Source organism: Bos taurus, chromosome 7, assembly GCF_002263795.3.
Source record: "Bos taurus isolate L1 Dominette 01449 registration number 42190680 breed Hereford chromosome 7, ARS-UCD2.0, whole genome shotgun sequence".
NCBI classification, from domain to species: Eukaryota; Metazoa; Chordata; class Mammalia; order Artiodactyla; family Bovidae; genus Bos; species Bos taurus.
The window spans coordinates 40,758,289-40,782,878 of record NC_037334.1 but is presented as its reverse complement, the minus strand read 5'-3'; the positions used below and the strand labels follow the sequence as shown (position 1 = coordinate 40,782,878).

The 24,590-nt window shown below is 39.3% G+C and overlaps 1 long non-coding RNA gene across 1 annotated transcript; it reads right to left on the bottom strand.

Annotated features, from left to right (window-relative positions):
• Window positions 1–1,667: 1,667 nt before the first annotated feature.
• On the bottom strand, window positions 1,668–22,612 carry LOC523292 (uncharacterized). Its single transcript, XR_235242.4, has 3 exons — window positions 22,541–22,612; window positions 3,834–3,936; window positions 1,668–2,129 (listed from the first exon to the last, which is right to left on the bottom strand). It is a non-coding gene; the product is annotated as an uncharacterized lncRNA (long non-coding RNA).
• Window positions 22,613–24,590: the final 1,978 nt, after the last annotated feature.

Sequence of the window (24,590 nt, the reverse complement as noted above, 5' to 3'; positions counted from 1 at the left end):
TTCTTATTCTGTCACCCTAACAGATAAAAACCCTACTAGAACCATCACAAAGATAATCATAAATCCTTCAAATGATCAAAGGTACAGAAAAAGATTCATTGCTACAGCAAAGCACATATCAAAATCTTCACTGTTGTTCCTCCCAGAAAGTGGAAGACCTAACAGTCTGTTAGCCCTCCTTACTTTGATTCCAGAGAGTTTTCTCAGGGATAAGGCAGCTAATTCTGGTCCCTTTTAGTTTCTGGATCTTCTGAAGGAAGGAAACTCCAACAAAAACTGATGGGGGATTGAGCACAAAAATAATTTATGCCCCATTAATGCCTTAAAATGAAACTTTAAGTATCACAGCTTGAAAAAGAAATAGTTAACTGTGGGCAAAAGTTGTCAGGAATGGCCACAGATAGCATCTCTTCTTAGCTAAATGGATGAGGTGGCGTGGTGCCACATTTCAAATCTGTATGTTTTATCTTACTCCTATATAAACAGGCACCCTAGGATTAAGGAGATAGTAGATGTTCCCCAGGGATGAAGGGAAGCATGCATCACTAAGAGCTTTAATACATATGATGATATTTCACTTGTGCATAATAAGGGGATGGGAGGACAACTTCAATATCATGTCACCTTGGGGATTTGAAATAATCTAGAGGCCTGAAGATAGATATCAGTTTGTTTACAGAGTTAAGACCTTAGGGACTGATGCTCTCATCTAGAGATCAGCTCAGGTCCCCACACATGAAGGCAAAACTCACAAGGGCAGTATCAAGGGAAATTCCCAAGTATGGAAGTCAGATTTTCTTGAAGAGAGAATGATTACTGAGTTTTACATAAAATTTAAGTTAGATCAATTTATTTTGATCCTGGACTCACAAAATTAAAACCATGTAATTGTGGGGAGCCAAGCAACTCCAAAGAGCTGAATCCACACCTTCTAACATGGGAAAAATGGGGTAAGGGAGACCAGATATTATAGAGAGTGGTTTGGTCTCCTGACATATTGAGAAGTCAAGAGAAAACTCACTTCTTCCTTCTATTCCACCCAATGTGTCTTCATCTTGTATGGATAGTGCCAGAACTTGAGGCTGGTGTTCAGCCAGTCCAATCTAGTTCAAGTGACTAGATAGTGTCTCTGCCCCTCTGCTTTCCACATTTACTGTTCATATGACTTTCCAGGGCCCAAGACTGCTTTGTCTCGCCTCTTGCAGACCCACCAAACACAAATATGGGATGGGAATATCAGTATTCCACATACTAGTAAAAATAATTTGATTACAATGTTTTATTTTATTTTTTCTTAGGCTTCAAAATCTCTGCAGATGGTGACTGAAGCTATGAGATTAAAAGGCATTTGATCCTTGGAAGTAAAGCTATGACAAACTTAGACATCATATTAAAAAGCAGAGACATTACTTGGCCAACAAAGGTCTATATAGTCAAAGCTATGGCTTTCCATTCTTCATATATGGATGTGATAGCTGAACCATAAAGAAGGCTGAGCACTAAAAAGTTGATGCTTTTGAAATCTGGTGTTGGAGAAGACTCTTGAGAGTCCCTTGGACTGCAAGGAGATCCAATCAGTCCATCCTAAAGGAAATCAGTCCTGAATATTCTTTGCAAGGACTGATGCTAAAGCTTGTTGGGGATTTTCTCCCCGGGACTCGGAAGCAATGAACCTGAAAGAAGGACACTCGGACAGTCTCTTGCAAGGACTGACAAGTTTATTTCTGCAGTCAAGCCTTTTTTATAGAAGTAGGAACGAAGAGCTTAGAGTATACAGCCAGCAGAGTGCATATGGGGTTAACACCTAGTCAGTAAAAATATTTCAAGGACAGTGTGCTCTAAGTGACCCATGTACTTATCCCATAACCCGTTTTCTCAAGCAACATCCTTAATATTTATTATTAAATCTTGGCGCCAGGCATAACCAAAGGCAGGAGATGTTTTTCTGCCCAAGCACACCAAGCTGGGGTATTTCTGGCCCTTCGCCATTTTCCCAAGGATTTCCTCCAACCGGCTATTTTGTACTGGGCTTCCCAACTATCCTCCTTTTGTTTTTAATTTAAGCATGGCAGCTGCTAGTTGGACTCCATCGTGGGAGGTACAGAGTCTTGAGTAGAGACATCTGAATCCTATAAGCAATGACAGAAAAAGCAGGGTGATTAATACATATATAAAAATATTGCTTCCTGAAAACCAAGCTCTAGGGTCTAGAGATGATAGGGTTTTGGTTAAAGTATCATAAAATTGAGTGCTGTACAATTCCTTAGGTACCTTAACTTGAAAATTAGCAACTTGTTGTTTCAACAAATTGATGTCTAAACTTGAGTTATCTGTGAGATCCTGCAAATGTGCTTTAACTTTATCCCAAGGATATTCAGTGCTATTATAGGGCATGTTAGTCAGACAAAAAGAAGTAAAATTCCAGTGACAACGTATACGTGTATGGAAAGTCAGTTGCTGCACTTGATCTCCTAAGTGGATAACCACAGTTTGTAACTCATTAATTCATGTTTGTAATTGCTGATCTATTTGAGCTTGTCGAGTCCAAAGATCATGAGAGTCTTTGTGCCAAGCAGTGATAAAATCATGATTTTGTATAGAATTATGTAAAGCCATACTGGACAAAGTTCTTACAGTCACAATAAAGATAAGGCTTAAGATGCCTGCAATAATCCACCCAATGATTCACTTAGATCACCTAAGTCCAATTTTCAACAATACAGAAAGAAATACAGAACCAGTCCAAGGCTTAGTTAAGTTTACTGGAAGCCATAACTCAGATCTTTGTTTAACTAGTGCAATGCTAGCATTGTGATATGAAATGGTGTGATTAAGGCAGGTATACAATGCACATGCAGTACAATCGACAATCTTGGCCGATAAGTCAATATCAAAATGCCCTACAATAAACAAGTACGGAAGGTGAACACACGATTGAATATAGCCAGTACTATTGTATAGGAAGGTATAATTAGAAGGACGAAACACACCCACAGTCCCATAAACACTAGCGAAGTGCTGTAAGGCTGCTGGAATTTTCCAAATGTGCCATTGAAGTAATTGTCAAGGATTTTGAATTATCTTTGCTATTTGAAAAAAATCATATGGCATCCAAAGGTCAGCCCATCCTCTGAGAAATTCTATACAGTAAGGAGAATTAGGTCCATATAGAGTGAATGCTTTCTTAAAGCTAGACAACATGCCAAAATCTAGATTAGCCCAAGTATTTTGGTCTTGGTCAGGTTGATTAAATTGCATTGGGAAAACGAAAGCGCAAGCAGGCATCTCCTGAGGAGGAGCGAAATGATTAGTATGAACAAAGTTAGCAATTGCTGTTACAGGTGGAGCAGAAGGAAAAACCTCAGATTTGGGCTGTCCATTGAATGAAATGACCTCCGTTCTAAGCGGCTTCAGTTTTGACACATCCTGTATATAGGTCTCTAAGTTGTTTTTCTAAGGATTGTGTCTGATTGAGCATAACATCCTTATATTTCAAAGCACCTTGCATATCTTGTTCCTTATGCTCATATTCATGTAAAGATTGAATAGTTTTTCACTTCCAAATTAACGTTATGCCCTTCAATTTGTTCTATGATAGCCCGTATGAGTGACCATGTAACCCTTGCCGATATGCTTGCAAAACATTATTTTTAACCCTTTTCTATATGTCTAGATTGAGTGTCCCCTCTTCTGGGAACCATGAATTGTTCCAATAGTATATGATAGCAGTCATTCAACTGATCTCTGGAAACATTAACACCGTTTTGTTTCAAAAAATGATGCATTATAGAAATGAAAGGAATTTTACTGCTATGTTGTCCCATCCTGCTTACCTCTTTCTGCAGGGCTAGTCGCTTTGTTCAGCCTTCCTTTCAAGCCCCTGTTCGTGGCGCCACTTGTTAAGGATTTTCTCTCCGGGACTTGGAAGCGACGAACCTGAAAGAAGGACACTCGGACAGTCTCTTGCAAGGACTGACAAGTTTATTTCTGCAGTCAAGCCTTTTTTATAGAAGTAGGAACGAAGAGCTTAGAGTATACAGCCAGCAGAGTGCATATGGGGTTAACACCTAGTCAGTAAAAATATTTCAAGGACAACGCGCTCTAAGTGACCCATGTACTTATCCCATAACCCGTTTTCTCAAGCAACATCCTTAATATCTATTATTAAATCTTGGCGCCAGGCATAACCAAAGGCAGGAGATGTTTTTCTGCCCGAGCACACCAAGCTGGGGTATTTCTGGTCCTTCGCCATTTTCCCAAGGACTTCCTCCAACTGGCTATTTTGTACTGGGCTTCCCAACAAAGCTGAAACTCCAATACTTTGGCCACCTTATGCAAAGAGCTGACCAATTATAAAAGACCCTGATTCTGGGAAAGATTGAAGGCAGGAGGAAAAGGGGACAATAGAAGACAAAATAATTGGATGGCATCACTGACTCAATGGACATGAGTTTAAGCAAGCTCCAGGAGATGCTCAAGGACAGGGAAGCCTGGTGTGCTGCAGTCCATGGGGTTGCAAAGAGTAGAACATGACTCAGTGACTGAACAACAACAACAACAAAACAGTGTTTTATTTAGCTCTTTAAATTGGTGTTGGCACTACCTCTTGCAATAAGACAAGAATTTCTTTGAGAAGTTGTAGAAAACAGAATATATATGATTTTCTTGGAGCCCAGCTGGTCACACTTCATTAATTTAAAGAATACAATCCTACATACAGTTTAAATTATTCTAACTTTATATATAAAGAAATTAATTTCCAGACACGTTGTGAACTCAAAGTCAGGTCACTAATGGCCAGTGACTACCAAATAGGACAAGCTCTCAGACCTTCTTAACACACAATATTTCCATGAAATCAGATAAAATGCAATGCTACTCATTGAAGTAAGAGATAATTAGTAATAAGATTCAAACTATGCTGTTAAGGCTACAAGTTTAAGCTCTTGTTTTTGTAGAATAAAAATATGTGCTCACTGCACAGGATTCTGTCTTTTCTTGGACTTTGAAAATAGGAAGGCTTATGGAAAATTGGAGAGAATTTTTATATTTGGGCCTAAATCTAATACCTTTTCTCTTCTGTAGTATGCAGCAAGACATTGAGGATCACTTATCACCTAATACCTGTCAGAATGGCTATCATCAAAAGACCACAAATAAGGACTTCTTTGGTCATATGGTAGTTAAGAATCCTCCTTGAAATGTAGGGGACATACATTTAATTCCTAAGTTGGGGAACTAAAATCCCACATTCCATGGAGCAACTAAGCCCATGCACCACAACTGAGCTCTCATGCTCCAGAGTCTGTGCATTACAACTAGAGAGCCCGCATGCCACAACTAAATAGTCGGTATGCCACAATGAAAGATCCTGCATGACACAATGAAGATCCTACATGACATAATGAAGACCCAATTCAGTCAAAGAAATAAATAATTCTTTAAAAAGAATGCCTTGAAAAAAATACCACAAATGATAAATGTCTGTGAGAATGTGTGGAGAAAAGTGACCCCTTGTACACCATTAGTGGAAAAGTAAATTTGCACAGTCACTGTGGAAAACAGTATGGAGGTTTTTCAAAAAACTAAAACTGGTACTGCCATGCTGCTGCTGCTGCTGCTGCTGCTGCTAAATCATTTCCATCATGTCCAACTCTGTGCAGCCCCATAGACAGCAGCCCACCAGGCTCTGCCGTCCCTGGGATTCTCCAGGCAAGAACACTGGGGTGGGTTGCCATTTCCTTCTCCAATGCAGGAAAGTGAAAAGTGAAAGTGAAGTTGCTCAGTCATGCCCAGCTCTTAGTGACCCCATGGACTGCAGCCTACCAGGCTCCTCTGTCCATGGGATTTTCCAGGCAAGATTACTGGAGTGGGTTGCCATTACCTTCTCTGGGTACTGCCATATGACCCAACAATTCCTGGGATTCCTTAAAAAACTGGTAATAGAACTGCCATATGACCTAACAGTCCCACTGCTGGGCATATACCCCTAGGAAAACAGAATTAAAAGAGACACATGCACCCCAATGTTCATTGCAGTACTATTTACAATAGCTAGGACATGGAAGCCACCTAGATGTCTGTTGGCAGATGAATAGATAAGAATGTTGTGATACATATATACAATGGAATATTATTCAGCTATAAAAGGTAATGCATTTGAGTCAGTTCTAATGAGATGGATGAACCTGGAGCCTATTATACAGAGTGAAGTAAGTCAGAAAAAGAAACACAAATACTGTATATTAACACATATATAGGAATTTAGAAAGATGGTACCGATGATCCCACATGCACGGCAGCAAAGGAGACACAGATGTATAGAACAGACTTTTGAGCTCAGTGGGAAAAGGCAAGGATGGGATGATTTGAAAGAAAAACATTGACACATGTACATTACCATATGTAAAATAGATGACCAGTGCAAGTTTGATGCATGAAGCAAGGCATCTAAAGCTGATGTTCTGGAACAGCCCAGAGGGATAGGGTGGAGAAGGAGGTGGGAGGGGGCTCAGGATGGGGGGACATGTGTATACATGAAGCAAATTCATGTTGATATATGACAAAAACCATCACAAAATTGTAAAGCAATTACCCTCCAATTAAAATAAATTAATTAATTTTTTAAAAATTCCACTCCTGGATATTTATCCAAAAAATATCAAAACACTAATCCAAAAAGATACAATGCACCCCAATGCTATGTTCATAGAAATATTATTTACAATTGACAAGATATGAAAGCCACCTAAGTGTCCACCAACAGATAAATGGATAAAGAAAAAGAGATGTGTTGTGGGGGGGACCTCCAAGATGACAGAGGAGTAAGACATGGTGATTACCTTCCACCCCCACAAATACATCAAAAATATTTGAAACAACTACATAACATCAACTGAAAACTGGCAGAAGACCACAGACTTCCAAAAAGGTCAGTTAATTTCCCCATAATGGAGTAGGACAAAAGAAGTAAGGAAAAAGAAAGAAAGAGAGAAAGGAATCATGATGGCACCTGTGCCTCTGGGAAGAAGCTGTGAAGGAGGAAAGTTTTCCATACATTTAGACACCCCCTCACTTGTGGAGACAGTACGGAGCTTCAGGGCCTCAGAGAAGAGTGAAGCAGCAGGGGTGCAGAGGGAAAAGTATAGAGAATTCCACACAGGGATTGGTACCAACCAGCACCCCCCAACCTGAGATGTTTGTCTGCATGCCTGCTGAGGCAGCTGGAGACTGGGTACTGAGGCTTAGGCTTTGGAGGTCTGACCCCAGGGAGAGGACTGGGGTTGACTGCCATGAAGACAGTCTGTGGGGGCTAATATGACATAGCCAAGGGAATCCAGGGAAAAGCTTCTGCTAGCCAGAGAGGCAAGAGATGCCTGTCATGGGGTATACAAGGAGAAGGGCAGGCCTCCCAAAGACCCTCTAACTCCATAAATGACAGATGGCAGAGCACCAACATCATGAGTTCCAGAGGCAATGCAAGCTGTGGCTTCTATCTCTGACCCCAGATGTGGCCACAACAGCCACCATTGATGCCACTAAGCTGTGAGCAAGTACAGGTCACTGCCCACACCATCCCAGAAGATTGTGCAGCCTGGCAATGCCAAGGGACCCAGAGCCAACTCCCCAAGGAGAATGCATGGCCCCCCTCAGGCTGTAGCAACACCCTCAAGGTCTCTACCACCACAGGTGCATTCCAATTGTAACTGCTGGATTCCTCACTCTGGCCAAACTGAGCAAGTGAAGTTGAACCAAAGTGAAGTCGCTCAGTCGTGTCCAACTCTTTGCGACCCCATAGACCGTAGCGTACCAGGCTCCTCTGTCCATGGGATTTTCCAGGCAATAGTACTGGAGTGGATTGCCATTTCCTTCTCCAGGGGATCTTCCCAACCCAGGGCTCAAACCCGGATCTCCCGCATTGTAGACAGTCGCTTTACCATCTGAGCCACCAGGGAAGTCAGACTGAGCAAGTGAGCCCTAATTAACCACTGCTTTTGCCCCGCTTCTGTCTGGGCAGGGAACTGGAGAGAAGCATATAAGCAGAGGTGGGGCCAAAACTAAAACTAAGCACAGTGGCTGTGTGATTAAAGAAGAGGACAACTGTGGACACTGGAAGAAAGTACAAGCTGGAGTAAAGCCAGATTAGAATCTGAACTGGCCCCACAGTGCTCATAGCAGGTCCAAACACCTTCCTAGAAATATTGAATGACTTCCTGAGTAGGCAGATTGGCTGGAGCTCACTGTGGGGAGCATGAACACTGACAGCTGAGGCCACAGGAAAATAGTCTTCTTACTACTACTCTTTCTATATTTAATTTTCTTCTGTTCTTTTCTGTTTTGTTCTATTGTTATTTTTATTGTTCTTTAATTTTTTATTTTTTACTTACTTTTTAATGCTTTCACTTTTAAATAAATTTATTTTATTTCCTATTTCTACTGCACTCTTTTGTTATATTGCATTTTTCTGGACTTAGAAAAGATCTACCAGAGATCAAATTGCCAACATTCATTGGATCATAGTAAAAGTAAGAGAATTCAAAAAAAAAACATCTACTTCTGTTTCATTGACTATGCTAAAAACTTTGACTCTGTGGATCACAACAAACTGGAAAATTCTTCAAGAGATGGGAATACCAGATCACCTTACCTGTCTCCTGAAAAATCTATATGCAGGTCAAGAAGCAACAGTTAGAACTGGACATGGAACAAAAAACTGATTTAAAATTGGGAAAGAAGTACTTCAAGACAAAGGTGTCCACTCTCATAATTATCATTCAATAATAAGATTTGGAAGTCCTAGTCACAGCAGTCAGAGAACATAAGGAAATAAAAGGAGTCTAGATTGGAAAAGAAGTAAAACATTCACTGTTTGCAGAAGACATGATGCTATACATCTAAAGAAAACCCTAAAGATGCCACTAGAAAATTACTAGAGCTAGTAAATAAATTTAGTAAAGTCACAGGATATGAAATTAATACACAGAAATCCCTTCCTTTCCTATACACTAGCAAGGAAAAATCAGAAATAGAAATTAAGGAAACAATCCCATTCACCTTTGCAACAAAAAATTAAAATATCTAGGAATAAACCCACGTAGAGAGACAAAAGACCTGTATGTACAAAACTATAAGATACTGATAAAAGCACTCAAAGACAATACAAACAGATGGAGAGATATATCATGTTCTTAGATTGGAAGAATCAGTAGTGTGAAAACTACTATACTACCCAAAGCAATCTATAGATTCAGTGCAATCCCTATCAAATTACCAATGGCATTTTTCACAGAACTAGAACAAAAAATTTCACATTTTGTACAAAAACATAAAAGAGCCCAAATAGCAAAACAAACTTGACAAAGAAAAACTGAGCTGGAGGAATCAACCTGCCTGACTTCAGACTATACTGCAAAGCTACAGTCAACAAGGCAGTACGGTACTGGCACAAAAACAGAAATATAGACCAATGGAACAAGATAGAAAGCCCAAAAATAAACCTATGCACCTATGAGCACTTTACCTTTAACAAAGGAGGCAAGAATATATGATGGAGAAGAGACAGCCTCTTCAATAAGTGCTGCTGGAAAACTGGACAGCTATGTGTAAAAGAATGAAATTAGAACACTTCCTAACACAATACACAAAGATAAACTCAAAATGGATTAAAGACCTAAATGTAAGACCAGAAACTATAAAACTCTTAGAGGAAAATATAGGCAGAACACTCAGTGACATAAATCAGAGCAAGGTCTTCAATGACCCACCTCCTAGAGTAACAGAAATAAAAGCAAAAGTAAACAAGTGGTACCTAATTAAACTTAAAAGTTTTGCACAGCAAAGAAAACTATAAACAAGGTGAAAAGACAGCTCTCAGAATGGGATAAAATAATAGCAAATGAAACAACTGACAAAGGGTTAAGTCCCAAAATACACAAGTAGCTCATACAACTCAATACCAAAAAAAAACAAACAACCCAGTCAAAAAGTGAAAAAAGACCTAAGCAGACAGTTTTCCAAAGAAGACATACTTAATGGCTACCAAATACAGGAAAAGATGCTCAACATCACTCATTATTAGAGAAATGCAAATCAAAACTACAATGAGATATCACCTCACACTGGTCAGAATGGCCATAATCAAAAAGTCTAAAACAATAAATGCTGGAGAGGATGTGAAGAAACGGAAACCTCTTGTACTGTTGGTGGGAATGCAAATTGATACAGCCACTAAGAAGTATGGAGTTTCCTTTTAAAAGTAGGAATAAAACCACCATATGACCTACCAATCACACTCCTAGGCATATACACTGAGGAAACCAAAACTGAAAAAGACACATGTACCCCAATGTTCATTGCAGCACTATTGACAATAGCTAGAACATGGAAGCAACTTAGATATCTATTGACAAATGCATGGATAAAGAAGTTTTGGTACATACACACAGTGAAATATTACTCAGCCATAAAAAGGAACACATTTGAGTCAGTTCTAATGAGGTGGATGAACCTAGAATCTGTTATACAGAGTGAAGTAAGTTTGAAAGAGAAAGATAAATATCGTATACTAATGCATATATATGGAATCTAGAAGGATGGTACTGAAGAATTTATTGGCAGGGCAGCAATGGAGAAGGCAATGGCACCCCACTCCAGTACTTTTACCTGGAAAATCCCATGGATGGAGGAGCCTAGTAAGCTGCAGTCCATGGGGTCGCTAAGAGTCGGACACGACTGAGCGACTTCACTTTCACTTTTCACTTTCATGTATTGGAGAAGGAAATGGCAACCCACTCCAGTGTTCTTGCCTGGAGAATCCCAGGGACAGGGGATCCAGGTGGGCTGCCGTCTATGGGGTCACACAGAGTCGGACAAGACTGAAGCGACTTAGCAGCAGCAGCAGCAATGGAGAAGTATGGAGACATAGAGAACAGACTTATGGACACAGGGAGAAAGGAGGAGAGGGTGAGATGTATGGCGAGAGTAACATGGAAGCTTATATTACCATATGTAAAATAAATAGCCAACAGGAATTTGCTGTATGTCTCAGGAAACTCAAACAGGGGCTCTGTAACAATCTAGATAGGTGGGATAGGAAGGGACGTGGGAGGGAAGTTCAAGAGGGAGGGCACACATGTATACCTATGGCTGATTTATGTTGAGGTTTGGCAGAAAACAACAAAATTCTATAAAGCAATTGTCCTTCAAGAACAAAACCAAGAGCATTAAAAGAAGTAACCAAGAAGGAATCTAGCTTCTCTATTCAGCTTTAAGTAAAGTCACATTTATGACTTCCTTTAAAAAGTCATATAGGACTCTTTTCTTCTTTCAGGAGAAAAAAGAGTAGTCATCATAATTGTATGTTTGAAAAATTGAAAGATCACTTATTAAATAAAGACCATTTATTTTAAAAAAGAATGAAATTAGAACCCTTCTTAATGCCATACACAAAAATAAATTTTAAATGGATTAAAGACTTAAATATAAGGCCAGAAAGTAGAAAACTCTAAGGGGAAAACATAGACAAGAATACACTTTGACCTAAATTGCAGCAAGATTCTCTTCACACTGCCTAGAGTAATGGAAATAAAAGCAAAAATAAACAAATGTGACCTAATTAAACTTAAAAGCTTTTGCACAGCAAAGGAAACTATAACATGATGAAAAGACAATCCTCAGAATAGGAAAAATATTTGCCAATGAAGCAACTGACAAAGAATTAATTTCCAAAATATGGGCAGAATATGGGAGGGGATATGTGTACACCTACAGCTGATTCATGTTGAGGTTTGACAGAAAATAGCAAAATTCTGTAAAGCAATTATCCTTCAATAAAAATAAATTAATTTTTTTTTTAATTTACAAACAATAAATGCCAGAGAGGATGTGGAGCAAAGGGAACCCTTTTGCACTGTTGGTGGGAATGTCAATTGATATGGCCACTATAGAGAACAACGTGGAGATTCCTTAAAAAACTAAAAATAAAACTACCATATGACTCAGCATTACCACTTCTGAGCATATAACCTGAGAAAACTATATTTTAAAAAGACACATGTACCCCAGTGTTCATTTCAGCACTATTTACAATAGGACAACAGTCTGTAAAATACTTTTGCTTATACACTGGGGAAAGTAAGCACTTGTCTGCACATTTTCAGCCAACTATTTTTCATTAAACAGTTGCAAGGGAGTATGCTATGGTGCATTATTTACCATCTGCTTGACTTAAACATGTTAATCACACGTTGGATTTGTAGGTTTAGTTTATTAACTCTTTGAAAACGTCTCCCATCTACCTCCATGACCCAGTTGTCAATTTCTAATGAACAAGCCTATTAGATTTATTATTCATCTGAAAAATCTGAAAATAATAAAACTATTTTTATTAAATGTGTCTTTAAAAATACATCCCTGTGACATTGTTGTCAAGTCTACATTTTAACCTAGAAATAGACATTAATATGGAGATGAGAAACAGAGAAAAAGTAAATTGGCAGAGATAGATCAATTTAGTTAGATGAGAGGGAGAAGGCATGGGACTCATCATATTCATCATCGTGGGAAATGAGGCAATCCTGCCTTCAACATTTCCTACCTAACCTCTCTTGGGCTCTCTGCTATAAGTGATACTCCTTTAAAAGTGATACTTTAAAAAAAAAAAATCATCCCTTTGTTTTAATTAGCCCCTTGTTTGCAATATAGAGTCATCTACTCAGAAATATTAGGGATGAGTGAAAGAAATACCTGTTCTGCTATATGTGTGTGTGCATGCATGCTAAGTCACTTCAGTCACAAAGTGTCTGACTCTTTGCAACCCTATGGACTGTAGCCCACTAGGCCCCTCTGTCCAAGGGATTCTCTAGGCAAGAATACTGCAGTGGGTTGCCAAACTCTCCTCTAGAGGATCTTCCTGACTCAGGGATCAGACCCACGTCTCTTTACATCTCCTGCATTGGCAGGCAGGCTCTTTATCACTAGTGCCATTTGGGAAGGCCATATGTGGGCTATATGTGGGAGGAGATTAACTGTGTAAAGGAAGATGGGGAAGAAAAACTAGCAGTCAGCTTCTGGATTTTCAGAAAAGCATTTTGGGAGAAAGAACACGTGAAAGTTGAAGCGTACCTCCCATAGTATCTATCAAACATCGTCTTTCAGTTTCTTTGTAATACCTCTCATGAAGCCTTTGTGAATCTCAGAAATTATTTAATTTTATAATGAAAGATTGTACAGGTCAGAAGCTGTTTGGCTCCTGATCCTAGAAATTGTGAAAACAATGTTATCTGGAAGATGAATCTGTACTGAGAAAATCTTCCCGGTGCTGTGTCCTAAATATCTGAAATATTCCCCGAAGCAGAACAAGGAAGAACAAGAAGCTACAGAGGTGTGGCATCACACGGGGACCTCAACATTCAGACTCAGAACTGGAATGGTAGTCTAAACAGAGCCTTAACTAAAACCAGATTACAAGAAGTTACATCATAAGGGTTTGCTGGTAGCTCATTTCTGTGCTATACAGCGGGTCCTTGTTGGTTATCTATTTTAAATATAGAAGTGTGTACACTTTGTCGTACACCTGAAACCAACACAACATTGTTAATCAACTCTACTCCAATATAAAATAAAAAGTTAAAAAATAGAAAGGTAGACAATTATATAGGTATGTTTTATACAATGTACATAATTATGTGATTTATATTATATAGTATCAATATAAATATAATATAAATGAGCATGTATTTTAATATGTATATGCTGAGAATTCTGTGGATGCAGAGACCTATATTGAAGAACACATCAGCACATTCATGTTGTCAGGGCAATGAAAGACAAAATGTTCTGGAAAGAAAAAGAGTGATAAGCAGAGAGAATGGAAGACAAGTCTGGAGATCTGGATAGCCCCTGATTTTGCTCAGAGCTCTTCCTGCTCCTACTTTTGCCACTGACAGCATCTCTCATTCATGTCCTGCCTCTTGTATCTTGTCAAAGCCACAGCAAGTAAATCATAAAAATAAGGTTTCTTATTTTTCTCACCCATCTGGACAATTTTCCTTATTTTAATTTAATTATCCTATTTAATTTGAGTCTAAGCAAGAAACATGGCAGACGGTATGGTCCAGTGGTAATGCATCCTAAAGCTGGTCTGAAAATAATTACCTGTATTTTTCTTCTCCTGGTCTCCCATGAAGCATGTAACTATCTCTGCATAGCCTGTTAGCAGTGCACTCTGATGTATCAGTTGAATATTTACAGCAACTATCTGGAAGCACTTATAAATTAACTATTCCAGAAAAACCTCTAGTAGTCATAAGGCATTAGCAAACATAAAGTTTTAATTCAGGGTCATACTCTCAAATGTCCTGGAAATGATTTTAATAGTATAGTGTTTCAAAAATATAAATTAAAACCTGTCATGTTGTCTGTAACACTGTCTCTCATAAACGGTGCTATTTAATCATTGTTGTTCCTTCTTTATCAGTCTTTCTATTCTTTTTTTCTCTTAAAAAAAAATCTCAGTTTTTTTTTAATTTTCTTAATTTTATTTGTTTATTTTTCCCAAATATTATAAGTCTTTATTTTTTCCCATTTGGTTTTTCCTATTTGGTTAATCTGAAAATACAGTCCTTATACACCAAATTTAATTTTGAAACATTTTTCCCACAGAAGCAGTCCTTCATTTTTCTTTCATTAATAGTGGTGGTGGTGGTTTAGTCGCTAAGTTGTGTCTGACTCTTGCGACCCCACAGACTGTAGCCTGCCAGGCTCCTCTGTCCATGGGATTCTCTATGCAAGAATACTGGAGTGGGTTGCCATTTCCTTCTCCAGTGAATCTTCCCAACCCAGGGATCAAACCCAGGTGTCCTGCATTGCAGGCAGATTCTTTACCAGCTGAGTCGTGATTCATACCCACATGACTGAGATAAAGTTGTCTGAAATTGGTTATTAATTTATGTACAACATATGATGACTTTAGTATACTTAACATAATTTTTATTGTGACACAAATAAAATTTGATGATCTGAAAGGAAACCTTGCTTTTCTTTCTTTTTTTTTTCATTTTAATTGGTTGGAATAGATGCCAAAGAGACCAAATCATGGATGTTAATAAATAATGATCTTATCATCTTCTATTTATTTCTGAGCATGGGTCTTATTGGATACTATGGAAGTTGCCTATGGGGGTCCAGCCCCAGTGGATCCAGGGAATTCGAAGCGGGGACGGCGTCAGCAAGGATCAGGAAACAATTGCTTAATTAAACGTTAATTAAGTATATACAGAGTGGTTAAATACGGATAGCTCAGTGAGGAAATTCAGTGGAGAAAAGAGGCTGAATAATTCAGCCAGAAGGTGAGAGAAAGAATGACATGGGGAGACCAAGCTTCGGTGAACAAGGCCCGCACTTTATTTTCCAAAGTAGTTTTTATACCTTAAGTTATGCATAGAGGATAATGGGGGAAGGGGTAGAGTCATGCAGTAAGCCAGGCTTTCTTCCTGCAAACTTATCATATGCAAAAGTTTAGGTGATTTGCATAATCTTCTGGCCCAGAGGCCTGTTAACATTTTAAGACCCTTTCTTCAGAAAACTTATTTTTCTCTAAAGGTGATTAGTCAGGCGCCACCCTCCAAAAGCATTAGATAAAGTTGCATTCCTACAGGGAAAAGGTATGGTGGGCTATAACAAGAAAAAGAATTAACTCAAGGGTCCAAAGTTACAGACATTAAAGCTACTACTTACATTTCTATACACCAATTATATCAATCAATACACTGCCAGGGACACAGTAGGTAAGGGATATGGAGACTTAGCAGCAAACATTGGCCCAACAAGTGAAAAACCATTCACCAATACAATTTCTAATCAATCTTTTAACTGCTCAAAGGAATCTGTATTAGACAGTTTAGAACATCTCATGCCTTTCACAGTTGGGAGGCTCTGAACAATCACATGTGGCCAGAAAAACCTATTCAGGCAGGCTAGAGGACTTCCAAAGGAGTTTGTAGGTTGAAACACTATCACACCCAGGAACTTTATTAACTGGAGCTGTAAGTTAACTCTTTTTTCAGAGAGAGGTAGTGGGGGACAGCCCCCCGTAAAGTCAGAGGTGTAGGTGAGAGCACAAAGCAGTAAACTAGGCAGACTCTGGTTTTGGGGGTAGATGCTCGAGAATTTCCAGGGGGACTCCTGAGGCTTGATCCCGCCTTTGCGTATGCTGAGCCTCCTTCCTCATGACCTTTGCCACGGGCGGAGTTCCTCACGCTGGCTCCCAGCAGTTGCCATTCAATAGGGTAGGTCAAAGGTACTGAAGTACAATAATTATCCATGGCTGCATCACATAGATTGCATGTTCTGCTCAGAGACAGGTCAATTCCAACATCTTTATGGGTTTAAGACAGATATAACTCAGAAGTGTGATTATGTGTCATCTCAGTCAGTGCTTGCCAATGAACATCCCTGAAGGTCGAAAACCCAGGTCTCCTGAATTGCAGGCAGATTCTTTACAGTCTAAGCCACCAGGGAAACCCAAGAATACTGGAATGGGTAGCTTATCCCTTCTCCAGAGGATCTTCCTGACCCAGGAATTGAACTGGGGTCTCCTGCATGGCAGGCGGATTCTTTACCAGCTGAGCTACCAGGGAAGCCCAAGTGTAAACTACTATTTATTAAATTATATACCATGAATACTAAGAAATTTGCATCTATTATTTCAGTTTTCCTCATAACAACCCAGGGCTCAGATATTACTATTTCTATTTTACAGATAAATAGACTGGGCCTCAGAAAACTTTTGCAACTCATTCAAAGTCCAATAGTGAATACATGGGTACTGGGATGAGAATTCAGTTCATTTGATTACAAAAGTCTATTTTTCACCACCAATTTTTACTGATTTCATGTTCAATAAATATTGGTCTGGAGATGTTTCTTGTGGTTATCAGGTACAAATATTTTTCTCCTTTAATTTTAACCATGCCTGAAATAACATGAAATTCCAGAAATATAGGCAATCTGTATTATACCCTCCCCCTCCACAAGAGAACCTTCCAGTTCATTCCAAGGAGAAGAGGCATCTCTCTTCTCCACTAACCATAGCCACATTAAGTATTTTTATCACATTTGATCATTAAACTGATCATTCATTTGTTCACTATTAATTCAATTATTAATCTATTTAATCCATATCAAGACAGACTGCTTCAGGTTATATTCTCCCAAAGTTTGGGAGATTGTTGGAAATACTGATATCAATACCTTTTTTACAGCCTATAATATAATAATTTTAAGAAAGAAATTTCAGAAAATCTTGAAACATCTGTCATAATTAGGTTCAGCTTTCTAAAGCATAAAACCAAATTGGTGCTAAAAACAAAGTGGAAGACTCTCTCTCATATCACAGATGCTAGAGGTCAACAGCTCATGGCACTTCCATGATCATCAGGGACCCTGGCTTATGTGAATGCTCCATCATTCATAGTGTGCAGCTTTCATCTTCAAGTTTGCCTCAAGGAGAAATATGGCTGCTAGAATTCCAGCCATCAAATCTAAACTGGACACCAAAAAAATGGAGAAAAAAGGACTGACAAATATTTCTATGAGATTTCCCAGCATCTCATTCATCTCATTACAGTCTTCTATCAAAGAAAGTGAAAAATATAACTCCTTCACAAGGTTCCTTACAGTCTGGAGTAAAAAGGACTGCCAAAAATAAGAGTGGCACAACAGATATTTGAAGTGTGGAAGTTGATCATTAGTATAAAGAGACTCTGTCTCAGTCCTGACAGTTTCTATGTATACCAGCATTTCCTTATCACCAAACTCTAAATTTCATCTATTTTTTTCCACCTTCACATATATTTAAGCCTCTATACCTTTGGAAATCATCCCATCTGAACATGAAGACGATTCCCAAGAATTCCTACATCCCACTTCTGGCTCATCATGAAAGAAAGCACATGTGAAATAAATTGAAATCAGGGAATTGCCCCTCCTTATCAGTGTCAAAGAACGTTCAATCTACTGTATGCTGCTGCTAAGTCGCTTCAGTCGTGTCCAACTCTGTGCGACCCCATAGACAGGAAGCCCATGAGGCTCCCCTGTCCCTGGGATTCTCCAAGCAAGAACACTGGAGTGGGTTGCCATTTCCTTCTCACTGTATAGTCATGCTCACTTCACAGGCTAGCAAGGTTATACTCAAAATCCCTCAAGCTAGGCTTCCATAGTACTTGAGCCAAGAACTTCCAGATATAAAATCTGGGTTTTGAAGAGGCAGATCATATAGCCAACATTCACTGGATCATGGAGAAAAGCAAGGAAGTTCCAGAAAAATATCTACTTTGGCTTCGTTAACTACACTGAAGCCTTTGACTGTGTGAATCACAGCAAATTGTGGGAAATTGTTAAGGAGATGAGAGTACCAGACCACCTTACTTGTCTCCTGAGAAACCTGTATGCAGGTCAAGAAGCAACAGTTAGAACCAGGCATGGAACAATGGACTGGTTCAAACTTGGGAAAGGAGTACGACAAGGCTATATATTATCACCCTGCTTATTTAACTTATACGAAGAGTACATCATGTGAAATGCCAGTTTGGGTGGAATTACAAGTTGGAATCAAGATTGCAGGGGAAATGTAGGAACTCTTGGGAACTGTCTTATTGTTCAGATGGGATGATTTCCATTGCCGGGGGAAATGTCAACAACCCCAGATATGCAAATGATATCTCTCTAATGGCAGAAAGTGAAGAGGAACTAAAGAGCCTCTTGATGACTATGAAAGAGGAAAGTGAAAAAGCTGGCTTGAAACTCAACATTCCAAAAACTAAGATCATGTTATCCAGTCTCATAACTTCATAGCAAATCAGATCAGATCAGATCAGTCGCTCAGTCGTGTCCAACTCTTTGCGACCCCATGAATCGCAGCATGCCAGGCCTCCCTGTCCATCACAAACTCCCGGAGTTCACTGAGACTCACGTCCATCGAGTCAGTGATGCCATCCAGCCATCTCATCCTCTGTCGTCCCCTTCTCCTCCTGCCCCCAATCCCTCCCAGCATCAGAGTCTTTTACAATGAGTCAACTCTTCCCATGAGGTGGCCAAAGTACTGGAGTTTCAGCTTTAGCATCATTCCTTCCAAAGAAATCCCAGGGCTGATCTCCTTCAGAATGGACTAGATTGGGAAAAAGTAAAAACAGTGACAGATTTACTTTTCTTGGACTCCAAAATCAGTGCAGACAGTGACTGCAGCCATAAAATTAAAAGACACTTGCTTCTTGGAAGAAAAGCTATGACAAAACTAGACAGTGAATTAAAAATGCAGAGACATCACTTTGCCAACAAAGGTCCACATAGTCAAAGTTATAGTTTTTCCAGTAGTCATGTACAGATGTGAGAGTTCAACCATAAAATAGGCTGAGCGCCAAAGAATTGGTGCTTTTGAATTGTGGTGTGGGAGAGGACTCTTGAGAGTCCCTTGGATTGCAAGGAGATCAAACCAATCAATTGTAAGGGAAGTCAGTCTGAATATTCATCAGCAGGACTGATGCTGAAGCTGAAGCTCCAATACTTTGACCACTGGATGCAAAGAGCCGATTCACTGGAAAAGACCCTGATGCTGGGAAAGACTGAGGTCAGATGGAGAGGAGGGAAACAGAGGATGAGATGGTCAGATGACATCACTGACTCAATGAACAGGAAGCTGAGCTAACTCTGGGAGATAGCAGAGGATAGAGGAGCCAGGCATGCTGCAGTCCATGGGATCGAAGAGTTGAACATGACTTAGTGGCTGAACAACAAAAACCCACCTCATCACCCAGGCACAATTCACCATCTTTTTTGCAGGCAAGCTTTCTATCCTCATTCTAATCCTAGACAAAACGCTTCCTAAAACCCCAGAGGATAAAAAGAAACCACTGCCATAAACTGATATCATGCCAAATCAAGACATCTAGAACTATAGGCAAAAATAATTAAGTTGAAACATACAGAGTAAAAATAACTCTCCCCAAATGTCACTATCCATTGTGTTTTATGGTACACACTAACTTTTATTTCAGAGAAGACAATGGCAAGCCACTCCAGTACTCTTGCCTAGAAAATCCCATGGGCGGAGGAGCCTGATAGGCTTCAGTTCATGGGGTCGCTAAGAGTCAGGCACGACTGAGCGACTTCACTTTCACTTTTCACTTTCATACATTGGAGAAGGAAATGGCAACCCACTCCAGTGCTCTTGCCTGGAGAATCCCAGGGATGGGGTAGCCTGGTGGGCTGCTGTCTACGGGGTCGCACAGAGTCGGACACGACTGAAGCGACTTAGCAGCAGCAGCAGCAGCAGCTTTTATTTACATGAATTAAAACTTGTACCACTTCACACTGGCTGCCTACCAAAAGATGTTTTTATCCATCCTTTCCATGTGACAAATAGAACAGGCAGTTGAAACCATGTGTAGTAGTCTGAAAAAAACAAAATCCAAAGCTATTACTCTGTGCCAGTCACTGTTCTGAGTGCTTTATGCTTTATAAAAATCAACTCATTTTGCACTTATAATAGACTGAATGATGACATGAGGGTTTCCTGTAGTTTTCTGATCATGAGTGAGGCACACAGAAATTAGGTAACTTGCTCAAAAATGCACAGACGGTGACTAGCTGAGTTTGGTGCTGAAGGCTGTTCAATGTCCACTTTCGGATTGAATTATGTGCTAGACAGATTAATTTTTCACTCTGGTTTTAAAGCAGTCTTGAGCTACCCGAAAAAGTTAAAAATACAGAGTTCTCATTCCTCATTATTGGTCAATTTCCTCTGGTCTTCTGGTCTTCTAGGATTTACCATTAATTGCAAGTACTCCAAACTCTCAGACTACATCAATTATCAGATAACCCCTCAGACACTAATTAAACAAAACATCAGGGATAACTTACAAGCCAGAGGAGAACAAGGTTTTTCTCTCAATGTCTGGGGAGAAAGAACAGAGCCCTTTTAGAAATAAATGTAGACAAGGAGATCAAATTTCATCTGAGGGATAATTTTGAAGTGAGCATGGAGCATGACATAGGAAGGTTTGTCATCTTAGAGTCTTATCCTCAGAGGTAACCTCCACTACATAAGCACATAAGCTTGCTCCACCAAATCAAAATGTCTGCAGGGACTCTGGAGACCAAGACTATAGCAGATCCATGGAGCTCACCCAGAAGGCACTTAGTCTCCGCACCAATCGTGTTGTGACGGAAGGCAGTCTTTTCTTCTAGACTAAGAATAACCTCTCCACATGTACTCAGAGGACAAGCTTCAGGTAAGGGTGAAGTCCTAGCAACTTCATGAGAGAAAGCATGTTGTATCTTTCTAGAATATGTTTCCAGTGGCTTCATCCCTAAATGTCTCTGCCCAACAAAAAGCACCACATGCTGCTAATAAAGCCTCCATTCCTTAACCAAGCTCTCTGTATAAGTTAAGAAGTTAGCCCTTAACTCCAGACAAACTAAAGCCGGCACCATGCAGTAGAGGTGGTCAGTCTGTGGTATGAGGAACACTGGACTGCAATGGAGAGCAAGATGATATGGGACAGAGGACAGGCAGATCAATGAAGAGTGGCCAAGCATTAAGCAGCTTATACAATACTGTGCACCATAGAAGCTAGAAAAGACATCCAGGAACAGAACAGGCTGCCCCTGCCTCTAGGTAGATGAGCTATTCAATATTCACTGGAAGAGTGGATATTGCTCCGAGTAAATGAGACTCCAATCTCATTTATGCTGCCTCTGAATATTTTTGACAATGTTGAGTCATAGTCACAAAAACAATATTAAACCCTGCATTGTCATGAAAAAAGATAAACAGAGCAAGTAAAGCCAAACAGTCCCAGAGACAGCAACTTTCCAGATGCATTTTAGCAGGGAAATGAAATATAAAGAGAGCATCAAAAGGCAATGGAAATGGGTGGGGGACCTGCTTTATGCAGGAGAGGCCATCCTGTCTCAGTGACATGTGTCTGCTTGCAGAAGCTGGTGCCCCTACTGTGAGGGTTTGTGTCCCTTCTTTCTGGTCCCAGAGACCCATCACTACTGAGTTCCAGCTCCTTCTTCTTCCTTCCTCCCCACCCCAACCCCACCACCACAAGAAAGACTAACCCATACAGCTCAGCACTCTACATACCATCTGGAATAAGGAGTTATTTGAAGAATGAGACCTTTGGATTTGTGAACATAATCAGTAATCACTTCATAAATTAATTGCATTACTCATGCTAAGTGCTTTGAATGGCACAATGTGTAAGATTCTCATTTTTAGAGAAATTACAATCTTCCAAAATTAAAAATTAACATATTGGAAATTATTAACAAAAAACATAACACTTATAAGATTTTCCTTTACACAAGGTCTTGAATATTTTTCAGAATATTTAACTAAGATTTGTGAATATAAAAGGGAATTGTTCATACTCTGGAGGCAATGATGTCCTGGCTCAGCAGTTATGACATCTGGGGGCTTATGAGGAGGTAACTTACCCTCTGGATGAACCAATATCAATGGACTTAAATATCTTACCCCATGGAGTCATACTGCAGCTTCAGCCTGAATGAGGAAGATGTTCTTAAGCTTTGTGAACTTCTGTTTTCCCAGAGTTATTGAAGTAGGAACTGAAACAGTCCATATATAGTGTCTGGTACACAGACTAAGTAATGACACTCATTCAGTGCTGATTTACTTCCTATCCTTTCTCATGGCTTGCTAGAAAATGTTTGTTTGTCTGTTTTATAATCTCTGTAAGTAAAACACCTTGAAAAATCATACCTCAGGCTTCTTGCGAGGATATGGTTACCTATGCTCTTCAAACCTCTCTGTCTATGGGATTTTACTGGGGATGACCCACAGTGAGGATCAGTGAGGATGCTTGATGAAAGAAGTAGAGGTTGAGCTATAATGAAATCAAGCATATGATATAAAGTAAAACAGCCCAGATTTGCAGTTGAGGTTTGTGTGTGTGTGTGTGTGTGTGTGTGTGTGTGTGTGTGTGTGTGTGTATGCGCGTGCGCACGCACGGTCATCCAGAAATGCCTGATACACTGAACTGGAAATTACAAAAAATGTCTTCTCAATTCTCTTACCACTCTCCCTCCTCTGACATTACTTTTCTCTTTCTGGCATTCTTTTCTGTCTTAGTCATTTGCACAAATGCTGCTGCTCTCCCAGTCACTAACCGCTTTTACAAAAGCAAAGTTCTAGAAGAAAAAACAGCAAAGCAAAACTAAACAAGAGGGATTACATAAAACTAAATTTCTGCATGGCAAAGGAAATTACCAGAAAAATGAAAAGGCAACTTACTAAATAAAAGAAAATATTTGTAAATTATAATAACTGATAAGGGGTTAATATCCAAAATATCTATATAAATTCATACAACTTAATAATAAAAAACAATCAATTCAATTCAATTCTAATGTGCAGAGGGCCTGAGTAGACATTTTATCCAAAGGAAACATTATAAACAGCCAGCAAGAAAAGGTGTTCAACATCACTAATCATCAGAGAAATGCAAGTCCAAACCACAATGAAGCATCACCTCACACCTGTCAGAATGGCTGTCACCAAAAATTCAGCAATTGTTGGTGAGGATATGGAGAAAAAGCCACCCTCATTCACTGTTGGTGGGAATGTAAATTGGTGCAGCCACTATGGTAAGTGGTATGGAAAAAAATAAAAGTGGGACAATTAAATATGATTCAGAAATTCCACTTTTGGGTATTCATCTGAAGAAACCAAAAACAATCCTGGCATAACTCAGAGATATTGTGGGTTCTGTTTCAGACCACAACAATAAAGCAAATATCGATAAAACAAATGACACATTTTTTTTTTGGTTTCCCAGTGCATATAAAAGTTACTATATTGTAGTCTATTAAAAGTGTCATTAGTGCAGTTGAACGAATGTGTATAGTTCAGAGGTCTTCGTGTTCGCATTTTAAAATTAGGTAAATGACCTCATCTTTCAAGCTTGAATTCATTTTTAATTTTAATTTTATTTTATACAATGTGTAGACAGTTCCCTGTTCTCTGCATTTAGAAGTATAAACAATATAAAGCTGTTAATTCTGTAAGTAATTTTTATAATTATGATGTAATTCTATCCTATCCTTAAAACATTTAAAATAAACCCTTTATGTGCAAAAAAAAAAAAAAGTGTAACAGAAGCATGTTTTTAAAAATGTACATACCCTAATTTTAAAATGCTCTATTGCTGAAAAAAGAAAAAGGCTAACCATTATCTGAGCCTTCAGGGAGTTATAATTGTTTTGCAACAGTAATATCAAAGATCACTGACCATAGGGAATTCCCTGGAGGTCCAGTGGTTAGGACTCTGCTCTTGCACTGCTGAGGCCCTGAGTTCAGTCCCTGGTCAGGAAACGAAGATCCCACAAGCCATGTGGTGCAGCTAAAAACAAAAAGAGGACAGGATCACTGATCACGAATCACCATAATAAATAAAATAATCATTAAAAAGTTTGCAATATTGTGAAAAGTACTAAAATGGGACACTGAGATGTGAAGTGAACAGATGCTATTGAAAAAATAATGCCAATAAATTTTTCAGTGCAGG